The 19,318-nt window shown below is 48.3% G+C and overlaps 1 protein-coding gene across 7 annotated transcripts in view; it reads right to left on the minus strand.

The window, feature by feature from the left end:
• SON (SON DNA and RNA binding protein) overlaps positions 1 to 19,318 on the minus strand; it is a 722,851-nt gene that overhangs the window by 293,403 nt on the left and 410,130 nt on the right. The gene's annotated exons all lie outside the window — the stretch shown is intronic.

Genomic DNA, 19,318 nt, shown 5'->3' on the forward strand with positions numbered 1-19,318 from the left:
TTGGTTTTGTGGGTTGCGATGAGTTGAGTTTAAAGGTTTCTTTGATGTGAAAGGCAATAATGTGATGGTCGGACCAGTCGCATGGGTGGATCGAGTCCACCTGGATGACGTCAGCTTTGGAGATAATGAGATCAAGTGTTGATCCTTTAATGTGAGTAGGACTACTGCAGGATTGGGTGAAGGCTAGATCATCCAGGAAGTTTTTGAAACTGTTGACCCCTGAGTCATTAATGTCATTCCAATGGAGATTGAAGTCGCCTAGGAATATTTGGGTAATTTGCCGCCCGTTGTTTGAGGAGATCAAATCCATGAGATGTTCGGTGAAAAGGAGGTTGTCTCCTGGGGGATGGTAGATGATGTGGAATGAGCAAACAGGTTTGCCCTTGCAGCAAATGTTTAGGCATAAGTATTCGCAAGATGTGAAAGATGGCGAAATGGCTCTGTTTATGGTGATGCTGCTGCGATGTATACAAGCTATGCCGCCCCCTATCTTGTCCGATCTATCGAGTCTAATGATGTCGTAGTTAGGAGGGACGAGGATGTCGAGTAGTGGTGTGGATGAATCTGTTAGCCAGGTTTCCGTAAGAAATAGGATGTCAAGCTCCTGGGAGATGATGAGGTCAGCTATGTCGGCAGCATGTCTGGAGGCTGATCGGCAGTTAAGAAGAGTGCATTTCAATAGGCAAATGAGAGGAAAAAGGCAGGGGGCAATCCCAAAAAATAAGCGTGCTAAAAATAATAAGTTGATTGGCAAGAAAGTAAAATTCAAAGTAGCTAAGATGGGTGGCATCAGAGAGGAGAGTAGTAAAGAGCCTGCGGGCGAAATAAATGGGTCTGACTCCGAGAAAAAAGAGGGCGGGTACAAGACTATGCCCTTGTCTATTATAGATGACACCACACTAGATGATACATTAGCTGATATTTTCTCTAAGAGTATTACAGCTAATAGTACAGGTGTACGTGTAGAAAGGGAGGACCCCTTAATATGTACCTTGACAACGCTAATTAAATCCTTACTTACTCCCTTAGAAGAGAGGCTTCATGGCATAGAGAAGCTATTCCAGGCGTTGCAGAAAGACATAAAAGCACAGTATAGTAGCCAGGAAAAAAGGGTAAATCATGAAATCGTACCGGAGGATAAACCGCCGACAATCAATAATAAACGGGCGGAAGGGAAAAAAAGAACCCCTAAAACTCCCCTCCCTAAACCCATGCAAAATACCATCGGCTCGGTAGTAAGTATAGATGGTCTCAAGCCAACCCCGGCTACCGAAGCACTCTTATGTACAACAGTTGCCCCCAATGCACCCACTCATAACCCCGATAAAGTCCAACATGAGAAGCCCGAAAAACGTAGAAGCATCAACTTACCACCAGATGCATGCCCCTACGTGGTAATCTTACCAGGGGTCCCGGAATTGGTTCCTCAAACTACGGAACCCTTTGAAGCACTCAGAAATAAGGTGATACATTGCTTAAATTCTACTTACCCTTTACCTTCAGCATTAGCCAGTAACATCTTAATGGTTCAAAGGGTTCCCTGGGTGGGTTATAATAGGAAAAGATCACAGGGGGACTGTGTGGTCATAACCTTTGAAAACTCGCGAACAGTAGATTACATCTGTCAGGGTGTTCCTAGAAATCAGGGTTTGTCGATCATGGCTAGACCTCCGTCATACTTTTATACGCCAGCTGAACAGCCAGATGACAGATGGAGCTGGACTAGGGACGTGAATTGTCCCAGGGAAGGGAGGAGGCATGATATGTATAGGGATCCAAATCCCAATAGTCAGGGAGGGAGGGGAGATGACAGATGGACCCTAATACAACGGAGGGCTGGGAGCAACCAAAAGGGTGGCCGGCAGTATTGCGGAGAATGGCCAGGCGTACAGTTTCTTCCACCTTTCTACCCATGCTATAATAGGTTCAGCCCATTGGAGATGGTTGACTGACGCCCGGAGCATGAAGAAGAATTTCTTGACCCGTTGTCATCCGTAAACATTCCTTTAAATTCATTAGTGAATAGTTTATCACAGGAGATGTCTGACACGATTATTAGTAGTGTGAGTAATAAGACGACGCCAGTAAGTAATGAATTGGCTAATTCGACTAAAATGGTGGTGAAGGAGTATGTTAAATGTAAAAAGGGATCATCCCTTAAAAGTAGCCAAAATCAGATCTCCGGGCCAATAGAAATCCTGGGTAAAACTACACTTGAAATTGATGGGATTGATAGGGGTTATGTTGTTATGGATGAGACAGTAATAACTAGTCATAAAGAAACCTGTACCGTGATGTTTTGGAATGTGGCAGGCTTAAAGCAGAAAATTTCTAATCCCTCTTGGGAAACTGTCATAGATAGCATGGATATTGTGGCCTTGCAAGAAACATGGACCATTGAGCCCATACATCTAATTGGTTATAAAACTTACTGCACTCCTGCAGTAAGAGGAACACACGGGAGACCTAAGGGCGGTCTAATTACGTACCTCTCAAATTGTATACCATATGAGAGGGTTCGTTTCTACTCAGAGTGTAGTTTCTATCACAAAGTAGTGATAGATACTAAGACTGGGACCAGTTTTATTATTGTTAACTTCTATAATAATATCCCAAGTAGCGCAATTCAGGATATTGTGAAAAGGTTAAATGATGATCTACAAGGCGAAATAGACATTAAGGAGAGGGAAGTAATGATCTTATGGGGGGGGGGGGGGATTTTAACTGTCATCTTTGTAATAAGGGTCAAAAAGGAATTTGCGGTCTAATGCTAGAGTGTTAGAAAAACCCCACTCCCACACCGGAAAGGGTGGTGGTAACGGGGTCTTTCCAGACGTACACTGTGGTAGCTTGGCTCGAGTGGTCAGGGGTCAGGCACCGTGTTAAGCATACGCAATACCCACACAATAACCATGCGTGCATCCGTTCCAAAAACGACACTACACCTTAAAAATTATACTTAAAATATATTTCTTTATCTTCTTTTCTCTTAGTTGCTGATTAAATAAATAATAATACAATCACAGTACACGGCTTTTTTCTGTGGAAGGGTACGTCAAATAAATACTGTCTTAACGATTCAATAAATAAGGTAGATCATAAATAATCAAGGCATAAATATAAGTGCATTACATTACAGGCAATAAAATATTATGAGGCAATAAATACGGTACGACAATAAATATTGTGAAACAATAAATACTGTGAGGCAATGAATAGGATAAATACAATAAATACAGTGCTCTCAATAAATAATAAAAGCCAACAGTGACACTTGTAAATCAGTTCACATTCCTGAGGTACTATGGGATGATTTGACCCAATCCCAGCTTGTAAAGATTTGGATGGCCTGAGGGGTATACTCCCTGGCTTGGACAAGGCTGAGGCCTAAACTGAGGTAGATAAAAGGGGGGATCTAGAGATCTGGCTCTCCCACACTACACAACCCCTCTGTATTAGTCTCAGCTCACCCCTGGCACAATCAAGCTGGTTCCAGCACCCTAGGTTAGTCTCTCAGGGCTCCACAGGGCCTTAGGCGCCCTCTATTCCACTTACTGCCCTTTTTATGTAGCTCCGACGTCGCTGGAGTCGAGTCGACGCCGTGAGGCGGTTCCGGTTCGATGTCGGCGGCCTCGGCGCTATGTCAGTTCTTGACGACGTCGATAGGCGGTTCCGGTTCGATGTCGGCGGCCTCGGCTCGATGTCGACCTCCGGTTCGATGACGTCGGGCTGTCTTGGCTCGATGTCGACTTCGGGCAGCTCCGGTTCGATGTCGGCGGCCTCGGCTCGATGTCGGCCTCCGGTTCGATGACGTCGGGCTGTCTTGGCTCGATGTCGACTTCCGTCGGCTCCGGAGTGCGACCTCCACTCCCGACCTCCGGCACGATTCTCTTCAGGTTCCGGCGACTCCGGAGTGCGATCTCCACTCCCGACCTCCGGCACGCTTCACCTCGGTCTCCGGCGACTCCGGAGGGCGGACTTCACTCCCACGTCGACGCCGCTCACTCGACCTCGGGTGACTTCCTCCTCGACCTCTGGTACTCTCCACGACCTCCGTCGGCGCCCTCTCTCGACCTCTGGCGGCTCCGGGTACGACGTCTGCTTTCCAGTCAGCGCCGCTTCTCCACCTCGGGCTCCAGGTCTCAGGCCTCTCGACGTCGGACTCCAGGGAAACCAATAAACAGGTCAGATTCTTGCTTTTCTTTACTTCTAAGGCCTGTTCCTGCTGTCCAGGTCCTTAAGATGGTTTTTCTTGCTTTGTCCCACACAGGGCTCCAGGCTGGGCTCAGTCAGTAGGGACTAGTATCAAGGGTGGGTTTATGGACCCCACTCCAGGCACAAGTTTCCACCCCTGCTGCCTCACTCCTTCCTCCTTCAGGTTTCTGCTGCTCTCTCTTCACCAGTCAGGTGCCAACTGCCAGCTCCAACTGTCAACTCTGGCTTAGCGTCCCAAAATTCCAAACCGCCTCCAACTGTCACAGGGTTCTGGAATGTTCTGGAAGGTGCTGGTAGGTTCCAGTGGGTTCTGATGATGTCACCGGTGGCCACCATTTTGTGCTCCAGGCCCTCAGACAGAAGTTCCAGGGGTAGATAAAATGGCTCCCTGAATCTGCATCAATACTAAAAAGTCTGGTGGTTCCCAAAAAGGAAAAATTCTAACAGGGTTTGAGGCAAAAGTGGGACAAAATAAATAATGATGAGGAGGGACCACCCAAAGGGCTGACAGGTCTAACACGCGTCCCCCCCAGCTGAAAGTGGGGAGAGCTACCCAACCCCTTGGGAGTTCTCATCACTAAGGCGGAAATACCTTGAGAGACCGTCTGCATTGGCGTGGTCCACTCCAGGCCGATGTTCCACCTGAAAGTCCATTCCCTGTAGGGAGATAGACCACCTCAACAACTTGGGATTCTCCCCCTTCATCTGCATCAGCCAACGAAGGGGTCTGTGGTCGGTCTGAACTAGGAAGTGCGAGCCAAACAAGTATGGCCGCAACTTCTTCAGAGCCCATACCACTGCAAAGGCTTCACGCTCTATTGCACTCCACTTCTGTTCCCTGGGAAGTAATCTCCGGGATAGGAAGACCACGGGTTGATCCAGACCCTCTTCATTGAGTTGCGATAACACTGCCCCAATGCCATGTTCTGATGCATCCGTCTGGACAATGAACTTCTTGGAAAAGTCTGGGGCCCTTAAGACCGGGGCCTCGCCCATGGCTTGCTTCAGCTTCACAAAGGCCTGCTGACAAGCCTCCGTCCAGACTACCCGTCGAGGTTGTTTCTTGGACGTGAGCTCCGTGAGGGGGGCTACAATGGTTCCGTACCCCTTCACAAAGCGGCGGTAGTATCCCGTGAGGCCCAGAAAAGCTCGGACCTCAGTCTGTGTCTTGGGGGGTTCCCAGGCCATGATGGCCTCGATCTTCGCCTGGAGGGGTTGCACCGCTTCCCTACCCACCAAGTGTCCAAGGTACTACCGACCCCTGCCCGATCTGGCACTTGCTGGCCTTGATCGTCAATCCAGCTTGTCTCAGGGCCTGGAGAACAGCTTGCAGGTGACGCAAGTGATCCTCCCAGCTGTTACTGAAGACGGCTATGTCATCCAGATAAGCAGCAGAGAAACTCTCCATTCCGGTGAGGATCTGGTTTACCAGGCGCTGAAACGTGGCAGGTGCGTTCTTGAGCCCAAAGGGCATCACACAGAACTGGTAGTGGCCATTGGGCGTGGAGAAGGCTGACCTTTCCCTTGCTCCATCAGTCAAAGAGATCTGCCAGTACCCAGAAGTAAGGTCAAAGGTACTTAGATATTGGGCAGCTCCCAGCCGGTCAATCAATTCATCCGCCCTAGGGATCGGATGAGCATCAGTTTTAGTTACTGAATTCAGTCCCCGGTAGTCCACACAGAACCTCAGTTCCGGTTGGCCACCCGGTGGTGCGGCTTTTGGTACTAACACCACCGGACTGGACCAGGGGCTGCTAGAAGGTTCGATCCCTCCTAGCTCCAGCATCTTAGTGACTTCACTGTTAATGCTGGCCTTCACCTTGTCTGAAATCCGGTAGATCTTGGACTTCACAGGTGGGCTGTCTCCTGTGTCCACGTCATGGACGCACAGGTGAGTCCTACCCGGAACAAGGGAGAACAACGAAGAGTACTGCCCCAGGACCTGGCGGCAGTCCTCCTGCTGTTCAGGAGTTAGAGATGGGGAGAGAATCACTCCCTCCACCGACCCATCCTTCTCTTGAGACGCAAACAAATCTGGGAGAGGCTCGCTTTCCGCGTCCTCTGCTCCGTCAGTCACCATCATCAAGATGACTTCGGGCCTCTCGTGGTGGGGTTTGAGGCGGTTGGCATGCAGCACCCGCAGGGGCTGACAAGGGGTTTTAAGGTCCACCAAGTAGGTAGCCTTACCCTTCTTCTCCAATACCTCAAAGGGTCCTGACCAGCGATCCTGGAGGGCGCTAAGCTCTCCTGGTTCGATCACCCACACCTTCTGGCCAGGCTCCAACTCCACCGGGTGAGCGTTGTGGTCATACCACGCCTTCATTACTGCTTGGCTGGCCTCCAAGTTGTCAGAAGCTTGCTTCCACAACTTAGCCATTTGGCTTCGGAAGGCCAGCATGTAGCTCACCACGTCCTGGGGAAGCTTTCTGGGAGTTCTTTCCCATCCGTCTCTCACCAGGTTGAGAGGTCCACGTACAGGGTGCCCGTACAAAAGCTCGAAGGGGCTGAAGCCCACTCCCTTCTGTGGCACTTCCCTGTAGGAAAAGAGTAGACAGGGTAGGAGGACGTCCCATTTCCTCCGCAGGCTTTCAGGCAGACTTCTGATCATGCCTTTCAAGGTTTTGTTAAACCTCTCCACCAGACCATTGGTCTGGGGGTGGTAAGGAGTGGTGAACCGATAGGTCACTCCACACTCCTTCCACATGGCCCGCATGTACGCTGACATGAAGTTGGTCCCCCTGTCGGACACAACTTCCTTGGGAAAACCCACTCGGGTAAAGATTCCCATCAGGGCCCTAGCCACAACAGGTGCTGTAATGGTCCTCAGAGGTATTGCCTCTGGGTACCGTGTGGCATGATCCACCAGAACCAGGATAAACCTGTGACCAGCTGTAGTAGGTGGATCTAACGGACCCACAATGTCGATGCCCACCCTTTCAAAGGGGGTGCTAACGACAGGAAGTGGTTCCAGGGGAGCTTTCAGCTTCACCCCTGTTTTCCCACTGGCTTGGCAAGACACACATGTCCGGCAGTAGGTATCGGACGACACTTTCATTTGAGGCCAATAAAAGTGTGGGACAAGACGGGCGAAGGTCTTGTCTTGCCCCAAGTGTCCTGCCAAGGGGATCTCGTGAGCCAACTCCAGAAGGAAGGCTCGATAACGTTGAGGGACTACCAAGGCTCGTGACGATCCATGTAGGGGTGCCTTGGGTTCACTGTAGAGGAGGCCATCCTCCCAGTAAACACTGTAGTTCCCTTCAACGTTCCCTGCTGCCTGGGCTTCGGCCTGTCGCCTCAGCCCCTCAAGGGTAGGGCACTCCCTCTGGCCCTGGCAGAATTCCTCCCTGGACGGGCCTCCCTCCACGTGCCATTCGGCCGGGATGGGTAGGTCCTCCAGTTTGGTAACATCCCCCACCGCAGACTCCTGGTCCACCACCTCCGGTGGCCTATCCGTCCTACGGGGTGCGGACGCCGAGGCAGGCTCCTCCGGTCCTCGGTTCTTCCCTTGACTGGCAGCTGGCTGGGCCTTTGTTCCAGGCTCCAGCCGAAACGAACTCCCTCTCCGGGTAGTCGCGGACCTTGTGCTCACACAGGCCCAGTCAGGTGTACCCAGCATCTCGGCATGAGTTCGGTATTCCACCTCCTTCCAAGCGTTGTGCTCCATGTCATTCCCCAGCAGACAATCGACTGGCACGGCAGGGCTTACGACAACTCGAAGTGAACCTGCAACCCCCCCCCATTCAAAGGGAACCTCGGCCACCGGATAGTGGCCTGTTCTGCCGTCAGCCATCGCGGCTGGGTGGAGTACATCGGGAATTACCTGCTCTGGAGTCACCAGTTGGCTACGCACCATAGTCATACTGGCTCCTGTGTCTCTCAGAGCCTCCCCTCTTTGGCCGTTGATGGTGACCCACTGCCCATACTTTACAGTATTTGCGGGCACCTGGATCTTAGGAACCATCTCCCGTTCTCCCAGGGACACTAAAGTGACACCCACCCACTCCCTTCCCTTAATTAAAGGCATCTCCTCCCCGAGCACTACACTAGCTACTCCGGGGGTTTTTCCTCCAATGGGAGGGGGTGGTCGTTTCGGGCACTTCGCATCTCCCTTATAGAGTCCAACGCCACCGCACTCGAAGCAATGGACAACCCTTGGCTGCTGACTCTGGCCAGGATTAGGGTTTCTGGGTGGGTTAGCCCTAGGGGTGAATCCTGTTCCCTTCCCTTGGAAGTTATTTTGGGGGCCTTTGGAGAACTCCTTTTTCTTATCCCCTCCCTCTTTCTTCTGGGGGGCGCCCTGTCCGGCCTTTTGAGTGTCCCCTCCAGTCCCCTTGTGGACACCCGGGTACTAGCCCAAATGTCCGCCTCCTCAGCAAGCTTCCGGGGATTGGTCAGCTTGCTATCCACCAGGTGTTGATGCAGTTCAGGGAAACATTTTTCGAGCAGGTGTTCCTTCAGTACTAAATCAAACAACCCCTCGTAGTACCTCACTTCACTGCCCTGAATCCAACCCTCTAATGCCTTCTTTGCATAGTCCAGGAAGTCCACCCAATTCTGTGTGCCCAGTTTGTGACTACCCCGGAACTTCTGTCTGTACTTTTCGGGTGTTAGTCCAAACTTTCTTATGAGCGCCAGTTTCATGGTGGGGTAGTGGGTCTGCTCATCCTCCTCTAAGGCCAATAAAGCATCCCTACCAGCTGGAGGCATGTACCTGTACAATCCCCCTCCCCAGTACTTCTCTGGAACCCCATGGGCCCTTAACGAGACCTCATAGGCCGCTAGCCACTTGGCAATATCGTCGCCTACTCCATAGCTAGCTACTATGTCCTTTGGCAGGTAGGGTTTGGGTTCCCTAGTGAACTCTCTTTCTTGGTCTTTGCTGCCACCATTAGGAACAGTGTGTGCCCCGACTCTTAGGATCTGAAGATCCATCTCTTTCAGCCTTAGCTCATGAGCCATCCTCTGTTCCTCCTTCTCTTTCTCCAGCCTTGCTAAGTCCCATGTGAGCTGTCTTTTCTCCCTCCGGTCTGTTAACTCCACTTCAGACAAGCCACCGCTAGAGGCACTGCTGCCCTTCCTGGAAATGGTTCTGGGCCCCGCTACTAGGTTCCCCACCTCAGGTTGGTACATCCCAGCCCCCTCGCTGTCAGGCTCTCCATCCCTGTCTTCCTGCTCAGCCTTGCTTTCTCGTCGTGCCTCCCCCCAAGCCCTTAAGCTGGTTTGGAGTGCACCCTTCTTTGCTCCTGGGGACAATACACCCCCTCCCGCTGACAAAACTCCCTGAGTTGGGCCACAGTATAGGTTTCCAGGTCTTCTAGCACAAACTCCATTTTGCCCACTCAGGTCAGAGGACAGGTTTTTACAGAAGCAATGCAGGGGGGTACCTTTAATAATACCTCCTCCCACCACCAGAGTAAATTTGGAAAAAACAAAAACTCACAATTAGGAAGGCCGCTTTGAGAAAACTCCAGGTGTAGGCCTAATGGACTACCCACAGTTATTGTCGAGTATGCGTAGGCACAGCTCAATCCCGCCGCTGAACACCAATTATGTTAGAAAAACCCCACTCCCACACCGGAAAGGGTGGTGGTAACGGGGTCTTTCCAGACATACACTGTGGTAGCTTGGCTCGAGTGGTCAGGGGTCAGGCACCGTGTTAAGCATACGCAATACCCACACAATAACCATGCGTGCATCCGTTCCAAAAACGACACTACACCTTAAAAATTATACTTAAAATATATTTCTTTATCTTCTTTTCTCTTAGTTGCTGATTAAATAAATAATAATACAATCACAGTACACAAGGCTTTTTTCTGTGGAAGGGTACGTCAAATAAATACTGTCTTAACGATTCAATAAATAAGGTAGATCATAAATCAAGGCATAAATAGAAGTGCATTACATTACAGGCAATTAAATATTATGCGGCAATAAATACGGTACGACAATAAATATTGTGAAACAATAAATACTGTGAGGCCATGAATAGGATAAATACAATAAATACAGTGCTCTCAATAAATAATAAAAGCCAACAGTGACACTTGTAAATCAGTTCACATTCCTGAGGTACTATGGGATGATTTGACCCAATCCCAGCTTGTAAAGATTTGGATGGCCTGAGGGGTATACTCCCTGGCTTGGACAAGGCTGAGGCCTAAACGGAGGTAGATAAAAGGGGGGATCTAGAGATCTGGCTCTCCCACAATACACAACCCCTCTGTATTAGTCTCAGCTCACCCCTGGCACAATCAAGCTGGTTCCAGCACCCTAGGTTAGTCTCTCAGGGCTCCACAGGGCCTTAGGCGCCCTCTATTCCACTTACTGCCCTTTTTATGTAGCTCCGACGTCGCTGGAGTCGAGTCGACGCCGTGAGGCGGTTCCGGTTCGATGTCGGCGGCCTCGGCGCTATGTCAGTTCTTGACGACGTCGATAGGCGGTTCCGGTTCGATGTCGGCGGCCTCGGCTCGATGTCGACCTCCGGTTCGATGACGTCGGGCTGTCTTGGCTCGATGTCGACTTCGGGCAGCTCCGGTTCGATGTCGGCGGCCTCGGCTCGATGTCGGCCTCCGGTTCGATGACGTCGGGCTGTCTTGGCTCGATGTCGACTTCCGTCGGCTCCGGAGTGCGACCTCCACTCCCGACCTCCGGCACGATTCTCTTCAGGTTCCGGCGACTCCGGAGTGCGATCTCCACTCCCGACCTCCGGCACGCTTCACCTCGGTCTCCGGCGACTCCGGAGGGCGGACTTCACTCCCCCGTCGACGCCGCTCACTCGACCTCGGGTGACTTCCTCCTCGACCTGTGGTACTCTCCACGACCTCCGTCGGCGCCCTCTCTCGACCTCTGGCGGCTCCGGGTACGACGTCTGCTTTCCAGTCAGCGCCGCTTCTCCACCTCGGGCTCCAGGTCTCAGGCTTCTCGACGTCGGACTCCAGGGAAAACAATAAACAGGTCAGATTCTTGCTTTTCTTTACTTCTAAGGCCTGTTCCTGCTGTCCAGGTCCTTAAGATGGTTTTTCTTGCTTTGTCCCACACAGGGCTCCAGGCTGGGCTCAGTCAGTAGGGACTAGTATCAAGGGTGGGTTTATGGACCCCACTCCAGGCACAAGTTTCCACCCCTGCTGCCTCACTCCTTCCTCCTTCAGGTTTCTGCTGCTCTCTCTTCACCAGTCAGGTGCCAACTGCCAGCTCCAACTGTCAACTCTGGCTTAGCTTCCCAACATTCCAAACCGCCTCCAACTGTCACATGGTTCTGGAATGTTCTGGAAGGTGCTGGTAGGTTCCAGTGGGTTCTGATGATGTCACCGGTGGCCACCATTTTGTGCTCCAGGCCCTCAGACAGAAGTTCCAGGGGTAGATAAAATGGCTCCCTGAATCTGCATCAATACTAAAAAGTCTGGTGGTTCCCAAAAAGGAAAAATTCTAACAGGGTTTGAGGCAAAAGTGGGACAAAATAAATTATGATGAGGAGGGACCACCCAAAGGGCTGACAGGTCTAACATAGAGCAAGACATTAACCTCACACATTTTGATCATATTTTAACTGGGGATTTGTTAAATGAGATACTATTTAATTGTGATCTGGGATATGTAAATGAACTGGCTATGCGGCCAACACCATTTGTCCCGACCTTTATTGGTAGGGGAGCATCGACTACCATTGATTTTATTATCTGTTCGAATAATTATGGATACAGGATCTCTAGCTTTAAGATTCATGAGTCCCCATTGAGTGATCATTACCCACAAGTACTTGAAATTGATATCCCATTTACGGCATGCCAATATGATAAGTTGCAAATGCAGGCAGCCCCGGACGTTTTGCTGGGGAGACATAATGGGTATACGCTTAAATGGAGCGAGGTGGTTCCGGAGGAATTCTTAGCTAAACTGGTTAACACCTGTACAGATAGCTTTAGAATTTGCCTGGATGAAAATTCTAAGAGTGAAAATTTAATAGAGCATTTTAATATTATTGCAGCCACCATTAAAGAGAGCCTGAGGGCGGTTTCTAGGAACAGGCCCAAAAATGGTAGAAGATGGTTTGATAATGCATGCACTAAGGCCCTCACTGAGCTTAAATATGCCATCCACCGGGAACCTCGGGACCCCTCCTTAATAAGAGACTTAAGGAATCGTTACAATTTGGCACTGAAACAGAGGAGGAATACCATAAAGAGGGTGGCTTGGGAAGAACTATGTGATGCCTCAGAGTCCAAAGATACATCTGTATTTTGGAGGGTGGTAAATGCCCCCTTCCTTTTTGATAACACCAAGGCTCGCATGGAAATTGCGATTAGTGAAGATGACTGGGTCACACATTTCTCCACTCTCTATATGTGCTTAGAACTAAGCCCCCAAAAATGTTCTAACTTAATATGTGAGAAAGGGGGGGGGGATGTCCAAAAAGTAGTGGTTACCCTGCCTGAGGTCCTATTGAGTTTGAAAGCTACGAAGAGTGGAAAGGCAGCAGGCCCAGATGGGATCCCAGCTAATCTGTATAAAGCTAACCTTGACATCTGGGGCCCCATTCTGGTACAGCTTTTTAATGCAGCATTAGCGAGGGGTTTAAGTCCGTCATGGTTTACATCTATCATTGTTCCTATCTACAAGAAGGGAGATAGGCAAAACTGTGCATGTTATAGGCCAATATCCCTACTTGACTCATCTATAAAAATCCTCGGTAGAGTTATTTTAGCTAAATTACAAAACTGGGCGGAGGATAATGGGGTAATAAGTGATCTACAGTTTGGCTTTCAAAGGGGCATAGGAACTATCGAGCAGTGCTTAAATTTATTTTTTGTCCAGCAGAAGTACATAAAGATAAAAAGGGAGCGCCTATATTTTGCGTTTGTCAACCTTACTTCGGCTTTTGACTGTGTGTCCCATAACAAATTATGGGAACTGATGAAAAGGATGGCCGTGGAAGATCCGATTATTCGCTTCTTGAGGGAGCTGTACTCTGGGGCTACAGCTACTGTCCGTTATGGAAGAGGGGGGGAATGTAGTAGATCTTTTGGGATAGGGCGCGGAGTACGCTAGGGATGCGTCCTGGCGCCTTTTCTATTCCTGATCTACATAAATGGGTTGGAGCATCGTCTACTGCAGGAGTGCAGGGATGTGCCTACTGTCGGCAATAGGTGTATCCCTGGGCTCTTGTACGCGGACGATGCTGTTTTAATGGCACGAACACCCATTGCCCTCCAAAACTTGAAAGCATCCTTTAATAAGTTCATGTCCAGTTTAGATTTGAAAATCAACTGTAGTAAAACCTTTACCATGAACTGTGGAACACGATTTAAGAAGCAAATGAAAACTATGTTTATAAATAACGCCCCCTTAGAAAACACGCCCACCTTCCCTTATTTGGGCATCTTGCTCCATGAGACTGGTTGGTGGACAAGCGCTATAAGGGCAAGAACTCTCTTGTTCTCAAAGACAATAATGGCCCTAAAGAGTTTTATACAAAAGTTGGGAAAGAGACCCATTAGTGAAATTCTAACCATTTATAATGCAACGTGTATATCGGTGGCTTTGTATGGATCAGGACTCTGGGGGTATGCTAACATAAACGCAATGCAATCAACTGAAAATAAGTTCATGCGGTACATGTTGTCTGTACCCGATAGTATTGCAACCCTTAACTGTCACGAGGAGCTGTGGCAGTCGTATATCTCAGATACAATAAGAATTCAGCCCATCTTATTGTGGCATAGGGTATGGACCGTCAATGAGTGTGTAGTAAACCGTGCCATACTTCAAGATGTGCTACAACTCGAAAATGCCAATGTTTTTAAATGGTTAAATTATGTGAAATCCTTATTGACAGAAATTCACTGAAAACAATATTTTGAGGATCCACTTTTAATGGCACACATATCCAGAAAATTATTGAAAAAACTGTGTATGGAACACCTCAGGGAAAAAAGATTGTTAGAGGAAATAAAGAAAAAGACGGTTTGCTCTCATCAGTTGATATTAAGCGAAGTTAAATTACAACCATACTTATGCCTCCCTATGTCAAAACACGATAGATTTTGTCTTACACGCTTCAGATTTAACATTGTTTTTAGATTATTAACATTCCCAGTAATGAACTCCTGGTCTAATGTACTGTGCTTATGCCCATGTGACGAATTATCACTGCAATCCGATATTCACGTGTTGTTTTTCTGTAGATTTTACACTTTGCCCCGTAGGAAATTTATTGTCCCAATCCTAAAAGAGATGAAGGTAAATGGATGCCACCCAGCGTTTTTAGAATTGCAAAGAATGGACACTGTATTTATTGTTGCATCATTGTCAGAATTTTTTAAATATGTTTTTAAACTCCGAAAATCGATGGATGGATACATTTTAACTGTTCCTATAGAAAATGTTGTGCTTCGCCTTTGCTATAATAACTGTGTACTGAGCCATTTTAATTGTAGATTTTTTATCTGCTGCTTTTATGGTTATTGATTTTTAACCGAATAAAGTACTTTTTGAATTTGAACAAGCATTGGCAATTCCAATAGGTCTCGCCTTTGGGACCTTATAAGTGTTTAGCCATGCAGCACATTATCCTGGGTGCTGTGCCGCCAGGGATTCAAGAGCTATACAGTTACTACACACCCGGTCATGCAGCGTGATGCACGCTTGCCTTAGGAAACATTTACGCAGTTGTTATTCTTGTGGGAGTATGATACCAAAAGTGCAGAGTTGGGTCTGGTTGCATTAACTTTATTATACAAATAGTACAATATTTATAGTCCATGTGTCGGGATGCATTGATGGCATGAGGCAGATATTACAGTATTTCGAGTCCGCCTGCATTTCAAACTTTTGGAATTGTTCCCCAATGTGTGGGTTGGTCTACACCAACCATGATGCCCATAGTGTAGTGTTTACATTATTCTGGTATGTAATAACTGAAGCCGAAGTAATCGTAAATGTCAAGATTGATATCACCTGACTGGACACACATTCTTCATGTTAATGCGGTCAAATACTGATATGTAACAACTGTACTAACAAATGCCAATAAAAAAAGTTTCAAAAAAAAAATACATTATTATGGTATGTATGTCTGTAAAAGTAAAAAAAAATAATAGACTAAAAGGTTACAAAAAAAAGTGGTCGAAGTAGCTCTCCGAATCCCCACTGTTAAGGCAGAAAGGAACAACTGGATAGGTCCTATACAAACACCACACGTCCCTTTCCACGTAGACAATGTTGATGCGGAGCCGCCTAATGATTAGGTGCCACTCAACGCTACCTACCAGTGCGCAGAAATAGTACTGATTTTCTGGATCCAGTCTGACACCAAGGAAATCATCTACGGTGAGGACTGTGCGGTTCGAAGTCGCAAGCAGAAAATGTAATAACGTGAGCAAGAGCAAAGACAGAGGGAAAGGGGAAAATGGAAGCAAACAAGAGGATGCGAGGAGGTGGCATAAAATATGAGGGCAAGAGATGGAGATCTCGAGCGCCGCGTTTGCTTGCACCACTTTCAGCTCTTGAGGCACAGCCGGGAGCAGGGCACTGACAGCCCATTTTAAAACTATTGGGACTAATATTGTCTTGGTTTCTTTTACTTTGCGCCGCATTTCGAACCTTCTCCTACTCAGCAGAGTGCTTGCTGACGTAGGCTCAATTTTCCCTGCTGAAACGACGGGATTGGCCGGTCGCTAGGCCACGCCCACCTCCGTAGCCACGCCCCCTCTGACATAAACGCACGCTGATCTCGAGCGCCGCGTTTGCTTGCACCACTTTCAGCTCTTGAGGCACAGCCGGGAGCAGGGCACTGACAGCCCATTTTAAAACTATTGGGACTAATATTGTCTTGGTTTCTTTTACTTTGCGCCGCATTTCGAACCTTCTCCTACTCAGCAGAGTGCTTGCTGACGTAGGCTCAATTTTCCCTGCTGAAACGACGGGATTGGCCGGTCGCTAGGCCACGCCCACCTCCGTAGCCACGCCCCCTCTGACATAAACGCACGCTGATCTCGAGCGCCGCGTTTGCTTGCACCACTTTCAGCTCTTGAGGCACAGCCGGGAGCAGGGCACTGACAGCCCATTTTAAAACTATTGGGACTAATATTGTCTTGGTTTCTTTTACTTTGCGCCGCATTTCGAACCTTCTCCTACTCAGCAGAGTGCTTGCTGACGTAGGCTCAATTTTCCCTGCTGAAACGACGGGATTGGCCGGTCGCTAGGCCACGCCCACCTCCGTAGCCACGCCCCCTCTGGACCCCTCTGCTATAAAGCATGTGTCCCCACTGGAAGCGCAGCGGACGAGCGCAGCGGGCGCGACGATTGCGCGCCGAAGGCGCGCCTAAGGCGCGCCTAAGGCGCGCCTAAGGCAAGCCCGTCTGCGCCCGTCCGCGAACGACCGGGGCGCGGGGCAGGACACTCTGGCTCCTCTACCATCGATATAAGCTCTGCTAAGAGAGTGGACCAGCTGAGACTCTGCTACTCTAGCGCGACTCTACACAACTTGGGTAAGACCGCCAACAAACTTTGTTTACATGCCATTGACCCCAACTGTATCCCGCAACACTGTCACATATGTAACGACTCCTTCAGCAAGGCTCCTCTATATAAGGCCCCTACACCCAAACGCAAAATGTTGCTGCTAAATTGTAGATCGATGGTAAAACACAAGACGGAATTGCGAGAGATACTACAGTCACAAGATTATGATGTGCTGTTTCTCACAGAAACATGGTTAGACGATTCTTCAGCCCCTGACATCGTAGAGGCGATACCTTTGAGTTATAGCCTTTTAAGAATCGACAGACCTAAACTACGTGGAGGTGGAATTGCATTAATTTGCAAAAAGGAATTACAATGCACACTCACTGACACTGCTAATACTCATAGCGAATGTGGGACCTTCTCAATAAAAATGACCCCATTGATGACCATTACCGGCCTTCTTATATATCGTCCCCCTGGAAACGCAACTTCTTTCTGTAACCAGCTTATAGAATTAGCTACTCAATTAGCGATAAAACATCATAACTTCATGATTTTAGGTGATCTGAATCTTCATCTGGAAGATAACAATGCTAAAGAAGCCCAAATACTTAGAACTGCTTTACAGGCGATAGGAGTAACACTGCTATCAAATTCCCCCACGCATCAACAGGGACATCTTCTTGATCCAGTCTTTTCTACCTGGGAGGACATTGAAATGCTCCCCCCTACACCTATCATATGGTCTGACCACCACCTGATCACTTTTTATATTCCCATTAACAAGAGTAAGCTAGCCCCCAACAAACCCCTGTTCACTAAACGACGAAACTGGAAAAACTACACCCCGGAACGTATGGTCAGTGAATTACAGAAACACACCCCGCCAATAGGACTCTCCTTACAAGATACCTGGAAGAATTATGAAACATGGCTGAGCAAGGCACTCGATACTATTGCACCGTGGACGTCCAAACCCCCCGTTAGAAGAACCAAATCTGAACCCTGGTATACGGAAAAATTAAAACTTGCGAAATCACACTGTAAAGTGACAGAACGCAAGTGGAGGAAAAATTACTCCCCTGAGCTTAAGGAACTATATAAACTAGAGCTAAAATCATACCAGAAAATGGTTAGAGAGGAGAAAAGTTCCTTTTACCAGACAAGAATTGAAGAGGCAACTAACCCCATGAAAGAACTTTTTAGCATTTATAAGGAACTTACAAACACCACTACCCTAGATATGCAGGACACATATTCTGATGACATATGCGATCAGATAGCTGACTTCTTTGTCAATAAAGTCGAGAAAATACATGCCACTTTTTCAAACCATGTCATAGAAGGGAAAGAACCACTCCTTACCCAAAAAACCACGCTCACACGCTTTATCACTCCTGACAAAGAAAAGTTGATCAGCATTATCACTAGTATCCATTCAGGATCCCCTAATGATGTGTGCCCTTTAGGTAAAATTAAAGACATCATGAACAACGGTCTCATTGATCAAGTCAGACACTTGATCACTTTGTCCTTTCAAGAATGCTACGTCCCAGAAGCATGGAAGACAGCACAAGTCATCCCTCTCAAAAAAAAAACCAAACATTCCGGTTACTCAATATCAAAATCTTAGACCCATCTCCCTCTTGCCACAATGCGCTAAGATTATAGAAAAAATAGTCAATAAACAACTGATGACTTTTCTAGAAGAAGGAAACATACTTCATCCGACACAATCTGGTTTTAGACCTGGATACTCCACGGAGTCGGCGGTTCTTTACTCCACGGAGTGCATTCGCAAGATGGTAGATGAGGGGGAGACAGCTGCACTTGTCATGCTTGACTTAAGTGCAGCTTTCGACACTGTGCTTCATGACACCCTGTTGTCCCGACTATCAGACATTGGAGTAAGGGATCATGCCCTTGCCTGGTTTAAATCTTTTCTCTCCAAAAGATCTTTCCATATACATTGCCCACCCTTCAAATCATCTTCTCGCGACATCAGCTATGGGGTCCCTCAGGGCTCTAGTTTGAGCCCTACCCTGTTCAACATCTATATGGAACCCCTAGCTCGAGTCGTAGAGAATTTTGGGGTGGGCATTGTCAGTTATGCTGACGACACCCAGCTCATGTTCAAACTCACCCCAGACAGCGAAAAATTTGCCACCAATTTTTCTAGCTGCATGGCAGCGGTCGCCACCTGGATGGATAATAACTGCCTCCGTCTGAATGGCGACAAAACGGAGGTGCTAATGGTAGGGAATAAAACCTCCATATGGTCCCAGGCTTGGTGGCCTACTACTCTGGGCGATTGCCCCCACCCAGTCGAAAGGGTCAAAAACCTAGGAATAATGATTGACTCGGATTTGTCGGGAAGAACACAAGTCAATAAAACAATTGGCAAATGTATGGGCACGTTAAAAATCTTACGTAAGACTATTGATCTTGTTCCCATTGAAGCAAGGAAAACGTTAGTGCATGCACTGATAACGCCCCACCTGGATTATGGAAACGTTCTCCTTTTAGGTGCGAACCAAAAACAACTGCACCAGCTTCAATGCATTCAAAATGCGGCCGCCCGCATGGTACTAGGTTTACCAAAAAGAACATCCGCTACAGCAACCTTGTCCAAGCTTCA

The sequence above is a fragment of the Triturus cristatus genome, chromosome 8 (assembly GCF_964204655.1).
Source record: "Triturus cristatus chromosome 8, aTriCri1.1, whole genome shotgun sequence".
Lineage (NCBI taxonomy): Eukaryota > Metazoa > Chordata > Amphibia > Caudata > Salamandridae > Triturus > Triturus cristatus.